Source organism: Macaca mulatta, chromosome 11, assembly GCF_049350105.2.
Source record: "Macaca mulatta isolate MMU2019108-1 chromosome 11, T2T-MMU8v2.0, whole genome shotgun sequence".
Classification (NCBI taxonomy): Eukaryota; Metazoa; Chordata; class Mammalia; order Primates; family Cercopithecidae; genus Macaca; species Macaca mulatta.
This window is the reverse complement of record NC_133416.1, coordinates 55,030,464-55,043,797: the sequence shown is the minus strand read 5'-3', so window position 1 is coordinate 55,043,797 and position 13,334 is coordinate 55,030,464. Positions and strand designations below refer to the sequence as shown.

Genomic DNA, 13,334 nt, shown 5'->3' with positions numbered 1-13,334 from the left:
ATTTAATTGGGCATCCTATATTTTATCTGGAGACTAGGTGAGTGAGGAGGGTGTGGTGGGAGGGGGTCCAGGCCTGATGGAGTAATGGGGCCCAGGGAGTGTGCAGAGCCCTGGGTTCAGGTGGAGCAGTTGTGGAAGCTAATCGGGCAAGAGCAGGGCACATCATCACAGCACACCCGTATGGGACACTCCCAGGGTGATCCTTGGTCCAAGAGAGAAATGAGGGGAAGAGGAAGCGCTGAGAGACGCTGAGAGCTGGGTGGGGCTGGGGGGAGGTGGGTCCTGGGGTGGGGGTGGGGACTCAGGTCCTTGCCCTTTGAAGGTGACAGACAGAACCTGTCAGATGCTTCCTTCTCCATGACCTTCTGACTTGCCAAATTTAGCTCAACACATGCATATTGGATACCATAGAATGAGCTGGGCATTGTGCCAGGTACCGAGGGCACAGACATAAGTGAGACTTGTCCCTGCCCTCAAGTGCTTAGGGCTTGAGCACTGGGCAACATGATGTGGCCCTGGAGGAAGCCATAACCGGTTCCACTGTCCCCCAAACCAAAGTCAGGTACCCTCTATTTCATCCTAAAACAACCCCACAAAGTAGTCATTATTACTGCCATTCCCTAAACAAGGAAATGGGTGCTCAGGTGATTCTGCAACTTAGCAAAGGTTACACAAGAAGTCAGGGATGGAGCTGGGATGCAGTCTCCGTTTCTCGTTCCTTGAAGAACTCATCCCACTTGGAGAGGCATGGCTCTTCAAGCCAGGTCAGGATCTAGTGGGGCTGCAGGAGGTAAGTAGAGGGAGGATTCTCCTGGGCTTGGCAGTGCTGCCCTGCAACAAGGGCAGAGCACAGGCTTCAAGGGCCTCTTTATGCTGGGGCCCAGCAGGGCTGCCTGGACGTACAATAGGGAAGGCCATTAGCACATGTCCACTGACGTTCTGGTCTTGCCTACATCTCCATGTAACACGTGTGACATTGAACATATTGTCTACAGCCCTCACTCCTCTGGAGGCTCTAAACCCTGGGGAACATAAGCAGTGTGAGAGAAGGAGCTGGTGAAATGCTAACTCCATCAGGTGCAGTGATTTGCACTTGTAATCCCAGCATTTTGAGACGGCGAGGCAGGAGGATCATTTAATCCCATGAATTTGAGACCAGCCTGGGCAATGGAGGGAGACCCCGTCTCGACAAAACATTAAAAAAAAAAAGTAGTCAGGCATGTTGGGGAGTGCTGCCCGTAGTCTCAGTTATTTGGGAGGCTAAGGCGTGAGGATTTCTTGAGCCCAGCTGGTTGAGACTGCAGTGAGTCGTAATTGTGCCACTCCACTCCTGCCTGGTGACAGAGCAAGAATCTGTCTCAAAATAAGTAAATAAATAAATAAACAAACAAACAAACAAACAAATAAATAAATAAAGCTAACCCCATCCTGTTCCCCGAACCTTCAAGAAGCCAATCCTTCTAACTCTGGGGTTGCAGCTGGGCTCATGTTCCTTTGCTTGGAAATCTCTTAAACTAGGTTTGGCTTTGAGAGCTCATCCTTGCCCTCCTTCTCCCTCCAGGAAGGCCAGGACCTGGCTCCATTTTTACTGGTGGACTATCTTGGGCCTCAGAGATCTCTGGGGAGGGAGAGGCTATATAGCTCACCTTGCTCCCCCTCCCCACGGTCTTCCATGCCCAAGAAGTAGAAACTCCTACCTAACTTTGTCCCTCCCAGTGGCATGTGTGGCAAGTCACTGTAGCCCAGGTCTCTGAGAATCAAGATGACCTTGGAACTTGCTGTTCAATGAATTCTTTTTCTGTCTTTCCAGTTCCCCGTGGCTCTATCTCTTTATTTTCTTTTGCATTATCTCTATGTCATTTCACAATTAGCAGATACAGTTTGGGTATAAAGAATCCTCTCCTTGGGACCCTCATAAGACTGACATGTGGGATTTCCTAGCTCTGGATCCAACACCTAACGAGTGAGTCTAAACATCTACTTTGTGCCTTTTCCCAATAACATTTGATCTAGTTCTTAGGGCTCTCCCTGTATGTGCACACACACAGTCACACGTGCACACACACAGTCACACATACACACACTTGTACATACATATGCTCTCACCCATGCTTGCACATACATTCACATGTACACACTAGCACACGGACTGCTGTCTGTAACACAAGGTGTTGGTGTGTTGGGAAAGGAGCCTCTGTCACTGACAGGGAAAATTCTTCCTCAAGCACTTTGTTGAACAAACACCACGATGGGCCATTTGGGTTGTGGAAGGCAGTCTTTGCATGGAGTGAGCTTTGACTGAGACAGAGATAACCAACATAGGAATTTGTGGGTGAGGGATGGTTAGTTTAGAAGGAGACTGGAGAGGAAGGAGCCACAACATGGTAGGAGGCTTGAGTCCAAGTAGAATACAATTCCCCATGGTGGGAATATGGGGAGGGGAAAGAGCTGAAAGACTTTTAAGGACAAAGATTATAGTAATCAACATTATGACTGATTCTGTTATGCAGCAAAGAACTGCCCCTCAGTTACTTTCAGTTCTACAGTAGCTCACATGCAGTAGGCACCGCCTGGTCTTTGTGGTAACATCTTAGAGAAATTAAGAAATAGGGGCTGAATTACATGTTTGAATCAATGGAGGTGGAGGTGGAAATGTCCACAAGAGGTAAGACATTAAGAAAAGAGATAAAATTCCATACAAGCAGGAACTTAGAGCCAGAAGTGACTGAAAGAAACATAAGCCCAACTCCATTCCCACCTCAAACATTCCTAGAGATATTAGGATTAGATACCCGGATTTCACACCATTTCTGGGATGAATGTCTGAGTACGTATTATCTCATTTCAACAAAGCTGAGTTACATGTAAATACACATATTAAATCACATGTGCGTTCACACTCACATGAGCGTTACTTTTCTCTTCATAGAGCATGAATGAAGCTGTGATTTGGCGAGTATCAGGTTAATTTTACAAATGAAAACAGCCAAACCAGAATATTTAGGTTCAAAAATCACCACTGGCCTGAATGATCTGGTTTGGCCATCTATATTTAGCAAGTTAACCAGAAAAGTGCCAAAGTCCTGCACTTGTGCTCGCCAGGTGCACTTTTAATCAGGTGGCCTAAATCCTTGCAGATACATAGGTATCTCTCCGCACGTTATTATTAAGTAGATCTCTCCACATATTATTACATCTAATGTATATTTGTAAGCAACTCCGTGATTGTCCCAGATTATCTAGGACTGCTCTTTCATACTAGGCTGGTTTTCTGCAGCTACCTATCATGTGACTGACCCTAAAAAGGAGGTCATGCTAGAAAAGGCCATTATTGCTTCTGTTCTTGTTTATTGTTTCATTCTCTATTAATGCGTGCTCAGAAAATGCAATGAAATTTACTATTAGCCTAAATTGTACATAACTGGCCCGCCAGTTACAGAAAGAAAAAAATAAACACAATCCCAAATATAAAGCAACAAATGTGAAAATAAAGACAAAGAAATAGGAAGAGAACAGTTACAATGGAAGCCTTTTGAGTCAAAAGAGAGATTTGGGGTTTTACCTTTGTTCTGCTAGGGAATTGTTTTGCAAATGTGTCAGTGTCATTATTTGTCCTATGACAGGGTGGGCCTAAGAGCTTTTGAGAATTGCCTTCCAGCTCTAAAATGCTAAGATGCCCTAAGAGTGTATGACCCAGGCAGATCATCCGGTACTTATGAGGAGTGGTCTGATTTGGTAGAAACAATGCTTCTCAGGCTTTCATGTGCACGTAAAATGCGAATTGCCAGGGGATCTTGTTGAAATGTAGGCTCTGATTCATGAGGTCCAGGTTTGCAATTCCGTATTTCTAACAAGCTTCTAGGGTGAGCCAATGCTGCTGGTCTGTGGATCACACATTGAAAAGCAAAGGCATGAAACATATTAGGTCTGGAGTTAGAAGTCCCAGGCCTGTCCCTAGTTTCTTATCTTTGCTGAGCCTCAATTTCCTCTTTTGCAAAATAAAATAAAAAATTAAAATAAAATAAAATAAAAAAGTCTTAAATACATACATTCCAGAGGATGTTGTGAGACTCAAGGGAGATAACGCATTTGAAAGAACTTTATATCAAAAAGTGCCTTACAAATGTTTGTTAGGATTGTTTTGAGGTTGCTGGGCTTTGCCGTCAAAGCCTCCTGGTGGCTGGGTGCTGCTGACATGGCGAGTGGGGCTGATGGAGTGATAGCAGCTCATAACCTTGCATCCGTTCCATGGTGCACTCACGTGAAGCTGTTTCTCTGGAAGCTGTTATTTACTGAGCCAGATGCTATGTGTCTCTCCCTCCACTCTCTGATTGCTAGTCTGCTTGTGCTCCTGGCCCTGACCCAGAGAGGCCACATGGCTTCCAGCTGTGCTGGGGCATCCAGAATGCATTCCTGCTTGTGGGCTCTCCCTTCAGCTGACCACATGCTCAGGGCTGGCCCTGGGTGGGACTCTACATTAGGCAGTTTTCCCTGCCAGTTTTTTCCCTCAGGCAGCCAATGCCTTCATGCCTTCCTGCCCCTGTGCCCTCAGCTCACTCCACCCAACCTGCCCCCATCAGATGCTCATGTCAGGAAATCATCTGATATATGGATTCACACCGAGTTAGCAATGCCTGATAAGACTTGGGGTGAACTCTCCACAGGGTACAAAGTCAAGATGGCAGTCAGAACCACAAGGGAATGGCTCAGGGCTAGGTGCCTGGAAAGGGTCACATTTTTGGAGATCCTAGTCTTCAGTGTCCTGGCTCTGTATGCCTTACCATTTTCCATTTGCAGCCAGAAACGCTCAAACTTTGCTGTGTTCCTGATCTTGCTCCTGACCCGTATGAGTGTATCTGTGAAAGCCAAGATTAAGTCCTTTGATTTTGTAGACTGATGTGAGAATCTGGCAGGTCCGACTTTCTTAGCCGTGAAGATGCTTGGGCACAGCTACCATGATTGATCTGCTTCCTGCATGTGATAGTCATGGCAGCTGAAACTCATATGTGGGACCTGTGTGTCCTGGCACTGAACACCCTCCCTGGCAGCTATAACACTACCCCTTCCTTTCTTGTTCAAGCGAATTTCATCTAAGTAAATGAGAGTATTATTATAAAGATAATTTTGATTTGCTCTGATTATTATTTTTCAAGTTTTCTTAAACTTTGGTCCTTTTCTTTTTTTGAGACAGAGTCTCAATCTGTCACCCAAGCTAGAGTTCAGTAGTGAGACCTCGGCTCACTGCAACTTCTGCCTCCTGGGTTCAAGCCTCCTGGGTTCGAGCGATTCTCATGTCACAGCCTCTCTAGTAGCTGGGATTACAGGTGTGTGTGCCACCATGCCCAGCTAATTCTTTTCTTTGTATTGTTGGTAGAGATGGAGTTTTGCCATATTGGCCAGGCTGGTCTGGAACTCCTGACCTCAGATGATCCACCCGCCTCAGCTTCCCAAAGTCCTGGGATTACAGGTGTGAGCCACCGCGCCCAGCCAACTTTTGTTCTTTTCTTAACGTCAGTAACAAATAGCAGCATTTAATTCTTGACTCTCTGTTCACTCCAATATTGGGGCCATAGACAACCTACTCAAGAAGGGGATTTGATTCCATACACCAATCCCACTGAATACCTATTATGTACCAGGCTGCCAACCTTTGAAGATACAAAGATAATTAAGACATGGGCACCACATTGCCAACAGGAAAGGGAGAGGGGGACTTGCCTTCTACGGACATAATATCCTCTAGGCTTTTATCATATCAACAGTACCTCTAGGCCAGGCACAGTGGGTTACGCCTATAATCCCAGCACTTTGGGAGACCAAGGCAGGAGAATTGCTTGAGCACAGGAATTTGAGATCAGCTAGGCAGCATAGTGAGACTCTGTCTCTACAAAAAATTTAAAAATTAGCCGGATGTGGTGGCATGTGCCTGTGATCCCAGCTACTCGGGAGGCTGAGGCAGGATCATTGACTGAGCCCAGGAGGTTGAGGTTACAGCAAGCCATGATTACACCACTGCACTCCAGCCTGGGTGACAAAGCAAGATCCGATCTCAAAAAACAAAACAGAAAAATAGTACCTCTACTTGCCTTTGAGGCTCTTTCTGCCCCTCTTTCATTCCTTTTCCTTCCTAGATAAATCTTGCTTTTTGCTTTTTTTAAGTTTGTCAGGTTTATTAATTCTCTCAGAACCCAACTTTCGAGTTTGTCATTATTGTTTCCTGATTCATTGTTTTGCTTTTTTGTTTCTTTCTACTGTCTTTGAACGTTCTCAGTTTTTGAATTGAATATGTAGCTCACTAACATTCAATCCTATTTTCTAATCACATTTAAAACCATACATTTTCCTATAAAAACTATTTTCAGCCTGGCGTGGTGGCTCATGCCTGTGATCCCAGCACTTTGGGAGGCCGAGGCGGGCAGATCACGTGGTCAGGAGATCCAGACCATCCTGGCTAATACAATGAAACCCTATCTCTAGTAAAAATACAACAAATTAGCTGGACATGGTGATGCGTGCCTGTAGTCCCAGCTACTTGGGAGGCTGAGGCAGGAGAATTGCTTGAACCTGGGAGGCAGAGGTTGCAGTGAGCTGAGATTGCACCACTGCACTCCAGCCTGGGTGACACAGCGAGACTCCATCTCAAAATTTAAAAAAACCACTATTTTCACGCATCCACAAATTTTGATGTGTATTGTTTTCATTATTATTTGGTTGTAACAATTTTGTAACCATAATTATATTTCTTTGGTTTAAATCATTTAGGGGAGCACTAGAAGTTTTCCAAATAAATACTTTATCTTCTTGAAATTGAATTTTTATTTCACTGTATTATGGTCACAGAACATATAAACTTTTTTGGGTGTTTTTTGAGAAGTGCTTTAGGATTTACTTTTATAAATATTTTGTCATCTGTCCTTAAAAAAAGTGTGTCTTGTCCATTTTGGGGAGTAAGATTCTATATACATCTAACAACTCAGGACTTAATAAGTTTTGTTCAAATTATTTCTATTCTTCTTCGATTTTTAGCTTCTTAAGCTTCTTATTTCTAAAATGATGAATAGAAATCTCCTACTCCGTGTATTTGTTAATTTCTCCTTGTAATTATCTCAATTTTTGCTTAATATATTTCAAGCCTATATTGCTAAATGCATGCAGATTTAGTCTTATTGTATCTTCCTGATATAATATCTTTAAGTAATGATCTTCTTTATCCCTATAATGCTTGTGGGGCGTTTTTTTGTTTGTTTTGCTTTAGACTCTGTTTGTTCTGATATTAATATTGCTACAGCAACCTTTTTTAAAATATCATTTCCGCAAAAAACATTTTTGTGTTGTTACGGATTGTGAACAAAATAGATGGACTTTTTAAATCCAGTCTGAAAATCTCTATCCTTTAGCAGATACGTTATACACACAGTGACTCTCTTAGTATGCCTGGGTTTTAAGCCGGAAGTATCCAGAGGAACTGAAGATGTCATTGCCATTCCCAGGAAAATGAACATGAATTATTCTCCCATAATTCTCCTGAGAGAATTGCCTGGGAATTGTCAAATTCCCTGGCCTTGGAACTGACCTCATCTTGCGCTTATTTTACCGTTCTCTTCCACTTCAAGTGCAGTCATCCAGTATGCCACCAGCATCTATTAGCCCTGGACGTGTCCCAGGTACTTCTATCGCCCACTGCTTGGCTCACACAATCCGAAGGAGGAATTTTTTTTTTTTTTTTTTTTTTTTTTTTTTTTGAGACAGAGTCTTGCTCCATTGCCCAGGCTGAAGTACAGTGGCATGATCTCGGCTCACTGCAACCTCCGCCTTCTGGGTTCAAGCGATTCTCGTACCTTAGCCTCCCGAGTAGCTGGGATTACTGCCATGCCTGGCTAATTTTTGTAATTTTAGTAGAGATGGGGTTTCACTGTGTTGACCAGGCTGGTCTTGAACTCCTGGCCTCAAGCGATCTGCCCACCTTGGCCTCCCAAAGTGTTGGGATTACAGGCATGGGCCACTGCGCACGGCCATAGGAGGATAATTTACTTGGGGTGTCCATGTCCTTCAGCATGTGGGAGGGATGGACAAAAGAGTTGACTCAGTTCAGTAGTCAACACCCAACTGGTTACTGAACCCCACTCAGTTCAGTAAGCAAAAGTGAGCCCTCTTGGCATCTATAAGTCTGAGCCAACCCTTTGTTCTCCCAGGCTTTGTCCACCTGAATCTTCCTCTGTCCTCTTCTCCCTGAGTTGCTGTGGTTTCTCCCATCCCATAGTTTCCTCCACAACCCTCCCTCTTTGCATGCACAGGCAAACATACACACACGTGTGCAGATTCCTATGCTGGCTTCAGTATAACTGGGTAGGGAGGAATTTGCTTTGAAGAGTCTCATTGGCAGGAATGTCTCTGCTTTTCTTTGAAGTCAGAAAAGCAAATAATTTTGTTTGGGGAGTAGGTAAGTGGGGAAAGGTGTAGTAAGTGGGGAAAGGTGAAGTGTAGGTAGATACCCTGATCAGGTGAGCTAATGGCATGAGTGGGAGAGATTCAAGCAGCACCATAGTTACTCCGTTGTGAGTCCTATGTTTCCTGCCCATAGCAGGGTTGCGTTTAGAGTCTCCAGCTCTCTTCCCAACCAACCTGAACTTGGACCTCAGAAGAGTAAGCTTGGACTTGACTGGGGAGGTGATATCGCTTCTCACATTCCCACCTTAGTGGCTTAGGAGCTTGAAACTGTGGAGGAGGCATAAGAATCTGTGGTCTGGGGAAGATTGAGGCTGAAAGCCCTGAATGGTAGGAGGCAAGGGCCTTGGCGTTCGTGTAGCACCTGAGGAGTGTGCAGGGAGTGCAATACAGCTACATCAACAGAGGCCTGAGAGACCTTGGGAACAGAAGAGCACACACCTGTTCTCAATGCTGTACTACCTGTTAGCCCAGCAAGAGCTCTCTTAGGGCCTAATCAGATGCCAGGTGAAGTGCAGGGACCCAGGGAAACAGGAGTGACAGAGCCTGCATGTGGGAGTGATTTGAAGGGTGTAATGAAGGGGACTTTTTAGTATCATTAGGGCCATCACCATCACTCAACCACCACTGAACTGTTAGACTCCAAAGACCAGCTCATCAGAGACTCTCCTTGGGACTGTGGTTGGTTTCCATTCCTTCCTTTCCATTCCATGCCTTTCTGTTGGTGAGAAATGATGGAAAGGATCAGATTTACTTGATAACAAGAGGGTTCTCAGAAACTATAACCTGTGCGTAGGAACCAGACAACCTCATTAAAAATACATGTTCACAAATCATTGACTGAAAATGATACCCTAAACATTGCTCTGTGGCCAATCATCCTAGTTTTCAGTACTCAAGGATAGGGTAAAAGGCAGTACTGGTGTGGGTGGGCGCATCTGTACAGCACTTTCCACTGCTTAAGCTGAGACCAAAGCTTCCACATGTGCTGTTACCTGGAGCAGGAACTCTTTAGCCTTCTCACCTAAAACGGGAACTGGGGCATCTTTTCACTTGGTAATGTCCTCCTTCACTTTGGATCATCCCCAAGCACGCTGCGGTATAACCAAGCCACCTAGCACTACCTGGTTAAGGCTGGCCGGGATGGACAGAACCAGATAAGGATAGCATTCTTGGCCCTGGGAGCAGGGCAACAAGAACTCCAGGTGGGGGGCAGCAGCCCACAGCACAGAGTGGCATGCGTCTTGATTCCAGGATCCTTTTATCCCCCTGGATCTCAGGTTTTCCCCAGGCACCTAGAACACAAACCCAAATCTCCTGATGAACTCTGTGCAGACATCACCCTTGTGTTACCCACTTGCTCAGCTGAGAACAGACTCGAGGTTTGTCTGCAGCATCTTGGAGATGTGGAAGTGCTTTCTGTCCCCCCTTGACTTGCCTTGGGCCCTATCTCCTCTGGTGGGGATGGAAAGGCAAGTTGTCGGGAGCAGAAGGTACACTGAGTTCTCAGAGAGCACCTAGATATCAGTCCCACTCAGAGTAGGCAAACAGAGCTCTGGAAGAAAGCATCTCAGCAGCAGTGTGTGGGTGGGTCTCTTCCTCCTCAGCACCCAGTGGTTAGAGTAATTGGCACAATTACTGATTACCACCATGGCAGGTGAGATTGTAATTGGGCTTGGGCTGGGGGTGAGTGGGCAGACCTGAACCTAATGAAGGGGGTTTAGGAAACTGAAAGCTGGCTTGTTGATAGGGAAAGCTCCTGCACCTGGCGCCTCCAGGAGGCAGAATCTGCTCCAGGGAACACCTTGGGGCTTGGAGTTAGGGGCTAGGGCAAGGATGGAGGGGTTGATGCTGGGCAGAGATCCTCAGCTTTTGGTCGCCTGTAGACAGTGCTTTGTCTTGCTGACAATGATACTAATAAACGCTAAGTCACATCTGGCCCTTGGTTTGTCTTTGGACATCAAACCTGGGAGGCTCTGATGATGGCTACCCATCGTCATTCAGGCCCCAGGCCCCTACCCACCTCTCCTGCCTTCACTAACGGGTCCAGAGGTCTCGCTGCAGGCTTTGTGCCAAGCTCAAAGGTCTGAGAGCCCTGGGGAGCCATGGAGGAAGTGGTTGGCCTGGGCAATGATGCCTATGTGTGCGTCTCGCCTGTGGTCTCAGGCAGGCTGCAGAGGCCACAGGGCAGCATGGTCTTGGGCTCAGCTCCCCCGCTCCCTGCTGGCCACGCTGACCTGGGCCTCCCAATCCCATCTTGGTCTAGTGTCCCTGTGTCTGGAGACCCAATGAAGAGGGTCTGATTGTGAAAGTTTGGGGCCAGACTTCTATTGCGGGGGTTTCTTTGGGCTCAAGAGAGAATTTGGGCCACAGGGTAAACAAGTTGAGTTCCTGGGAAGAAGTGCCCTGAACCAGCTGTTTGAGGTTGAAGGAGAGGTCCCATTGTCCTGGGCCAGGCCACACAGAATTATCTGCAGGAAGCAGAGGCTGCACTTTCGCCATAGGATATGTACTCCTTTTGCGGCTAACACGTCCTCTGGCTCTTTATTGAGGACTCCAGTCTGCCTCATCTCTGCCCCCAGTCATAGACCTGGTCCTTAATGCCCCACAGGGCTGGAGAAACACCACCTCAGTGAGCCCAGTGGCTGAGGCCAGCTCTGGAGTTGAGCAAGAGATGAGAGATAATACGTAACCTTTTAGAGCCAAAAGGTTGAGAGGAGGCAGGGGGTTGTCCGAGTTGGACAAGGAAGCCTCGTGGTGTCTGTAGCAGGATTTGGGTCACTGAAGGGCTCCATCTGCCCTAATAGCACTAACTGCAGCTCTTCACCAAAATTAATTTTTAAGTGTCCATATGTGACCCAGGTCATAGCAAAGTCAACATCATGCCTAGGCCAATGAGCCTCTTGGTTCCCTTACCTCAGGTTATTCTGTGTTCCTCACTCCCATCTCCCTCTCAGATCCATTCTCACCTTTCTCTGTCCTGTTCTGTGTCCCAGGAGGCTGGCTCTCTGGACTACGTCTGGGTTGGTCAGAACCTTTCCTAGGATCCTTCTAAGCCTAAGGAAGATATTTTGGGAAAAGAATGTCCTTATTTAAAGCTGGAAAAAAACCCAGTGTGATTCTTGCTGTTCTAGTAAATTTATCAATCCCCTATAATTTTCTTGACCCCAAAGATAACAAGCTGTGCTCTTAAAGAAGGGCTTAACCACATCCTTCCCTTTTGTGATTTCTTTGCTGCCCTTCTCCCTCCAAAACACAGGCTTACAGACCTGGCAGAAATAGTCAGTCCAGCCCACAATTCCAAGCATGGTTTCCCACCACTCTGAACATGTAGATCCTAAATAGTTCAGACTCCGATCTCTGGGAAGCCCCTAATGTCCCTTGGCCAGAGGCTCCCACAATGACATATGATACCCTCATTTATTCCTCCAAACCTTCTCCTGTTATGGGAGGTGGCTGTACTCACAGAGGGTCCCTAAATATAAAGGGCCAAGATATGAGCTTCGCTGTCGTGGGAGCCTTTCCTCTTTCAGATCATTCCTTTTTTGGGTACCACTGGCAAGGGTATAGCCATAGCAATGGTGCCAGCATCAAAAGTGGTCTTGGTTGAGTTCATACATGGCCCAGGTCATGGCAAAGTCAACATCATGGCAAGGCCAATGAGCCTGTTGGTTCCCTTACCTCCGGTTATTCTGTGTTCCTCACTCCCACCTCCCACTCAGATCCATTCTCATCTTTCTCTGTTCTGTTCTGTGTCCCAGAAGGCTGGCTCTCTGGACTATGCCTCCATGGACTCCCTCACTGAATGGCTTCGGATGGGGTCCAGCAGGGGAGGCACTTTCAGGGGATCCAAGGGCCAGAGAAAAGGGAGGCCAAGTATTCCTTCCTCCTTCTCCTTGCTCCAGGGCCAAGTCTCTGTGCAGTGACTGCAGTTCCTGCCAGGCGTCCCATTCTCCATGGTTCCAGCTCTCTCTGGGCTCTGGTTGCTATTTCTTTCTTCATCTCTTGGGCCATTGAGATCAAGGTGGTAATGATTTCCTGACATTCCTACAGTCCATTGTCATTCCCTTAACCTTGACTATGCCTCTGTCAATTGACTTTTCTTCAAGGTTTCTTCATTTGACCCCTCTGGGGTGAATTGTATTTTCTGTTAGGGCCTTGATGGATACATCTCACCTCCTTCATTTTCCAAACAGATAGCACTTGCATGACCACTGGGATCCTTGTGTCAGTGCTCAGAGCTTCACTACCATTGCTGTCTAAATGAAACATCCAGGCTCTGGTCCACTCCATTCCTCCCATTTGTAGACGTCGATTCCACTCTCTGTCCTCATCAGCCAGTCCCTCTGTGGAGAGGAGAGCTGGTGGTGGATGCTGGTGGACTTGGGCAGGAGGACATTGCCTTTGCCATGACTGCACAGCTGTCTTCCCACCATAGCTGTCTCGCCACATTGGCAGGCAGGGCTCCTGGGGATTCTCTTACCTCAAGGGGAAAAGTGCAAATAGTGAAGGGCAAGATGATACAGATAGATAAAAACAGAAATGAAAAAAAGAGAAAAGAAAGACAGATGATATTTCCATGCCAGGCAGGAGGTGATGTAGCTTCCAAGGGGAAGGGGAGGTAGAACATGGTGCTCAAGGATAAAGCCCAAACTCCCTAACACACATGAAAATAAATGACTTCCCACTCTGACTCAAACAGCTTTGTAGACTCTCTATGCCACTCCTTTCCCACTAATACACTGATATGCCTGAAGATACTGAGCCCCTTGCTCTCCCCTAAAGTCTCTGAGTGCTCCATATCGTCATGCTCATGCTCTTCCCTCTGAATAGAAAACCGTTTGCATTTGTTTTCTAGTGCTATATAATAAGTACCACAGCCTAATGAT

At 46.4% G+C, this 13,334-nt stretch overlaps 1 protein-coding gene and 1 long non-coding RNA gene across 7 annotated transcripts in view; one reads left to right on the top strand and one right to left on the bottom strand.

Moving 5' to 3' along the window:
* The window catches only part of VDR (vitamin D receptor), a 105,656-nt gene that overhangs the window by 4,190 nt on the left and 88,132 nt on the right, over window positions 1-13,334 (top strand). The window lies entirely within an intron of this gene.
* The window catches only part of LOC144332828 (uncharacterized), a 64,058-nt gene continuing 58,436 nt past the window's right edge, over window positions 7,713-13,334 (bottom strand). Inside the window, exon 3 of the long non-coding RNA XR_013400976.1 lies at window positions 7,713-7,815. This is a non-coding gene — a long non-coding RNA (uncharacterized LOC144332828). The remainder of the gene's footprint in view (window positions 7,816-13,334) is intronic.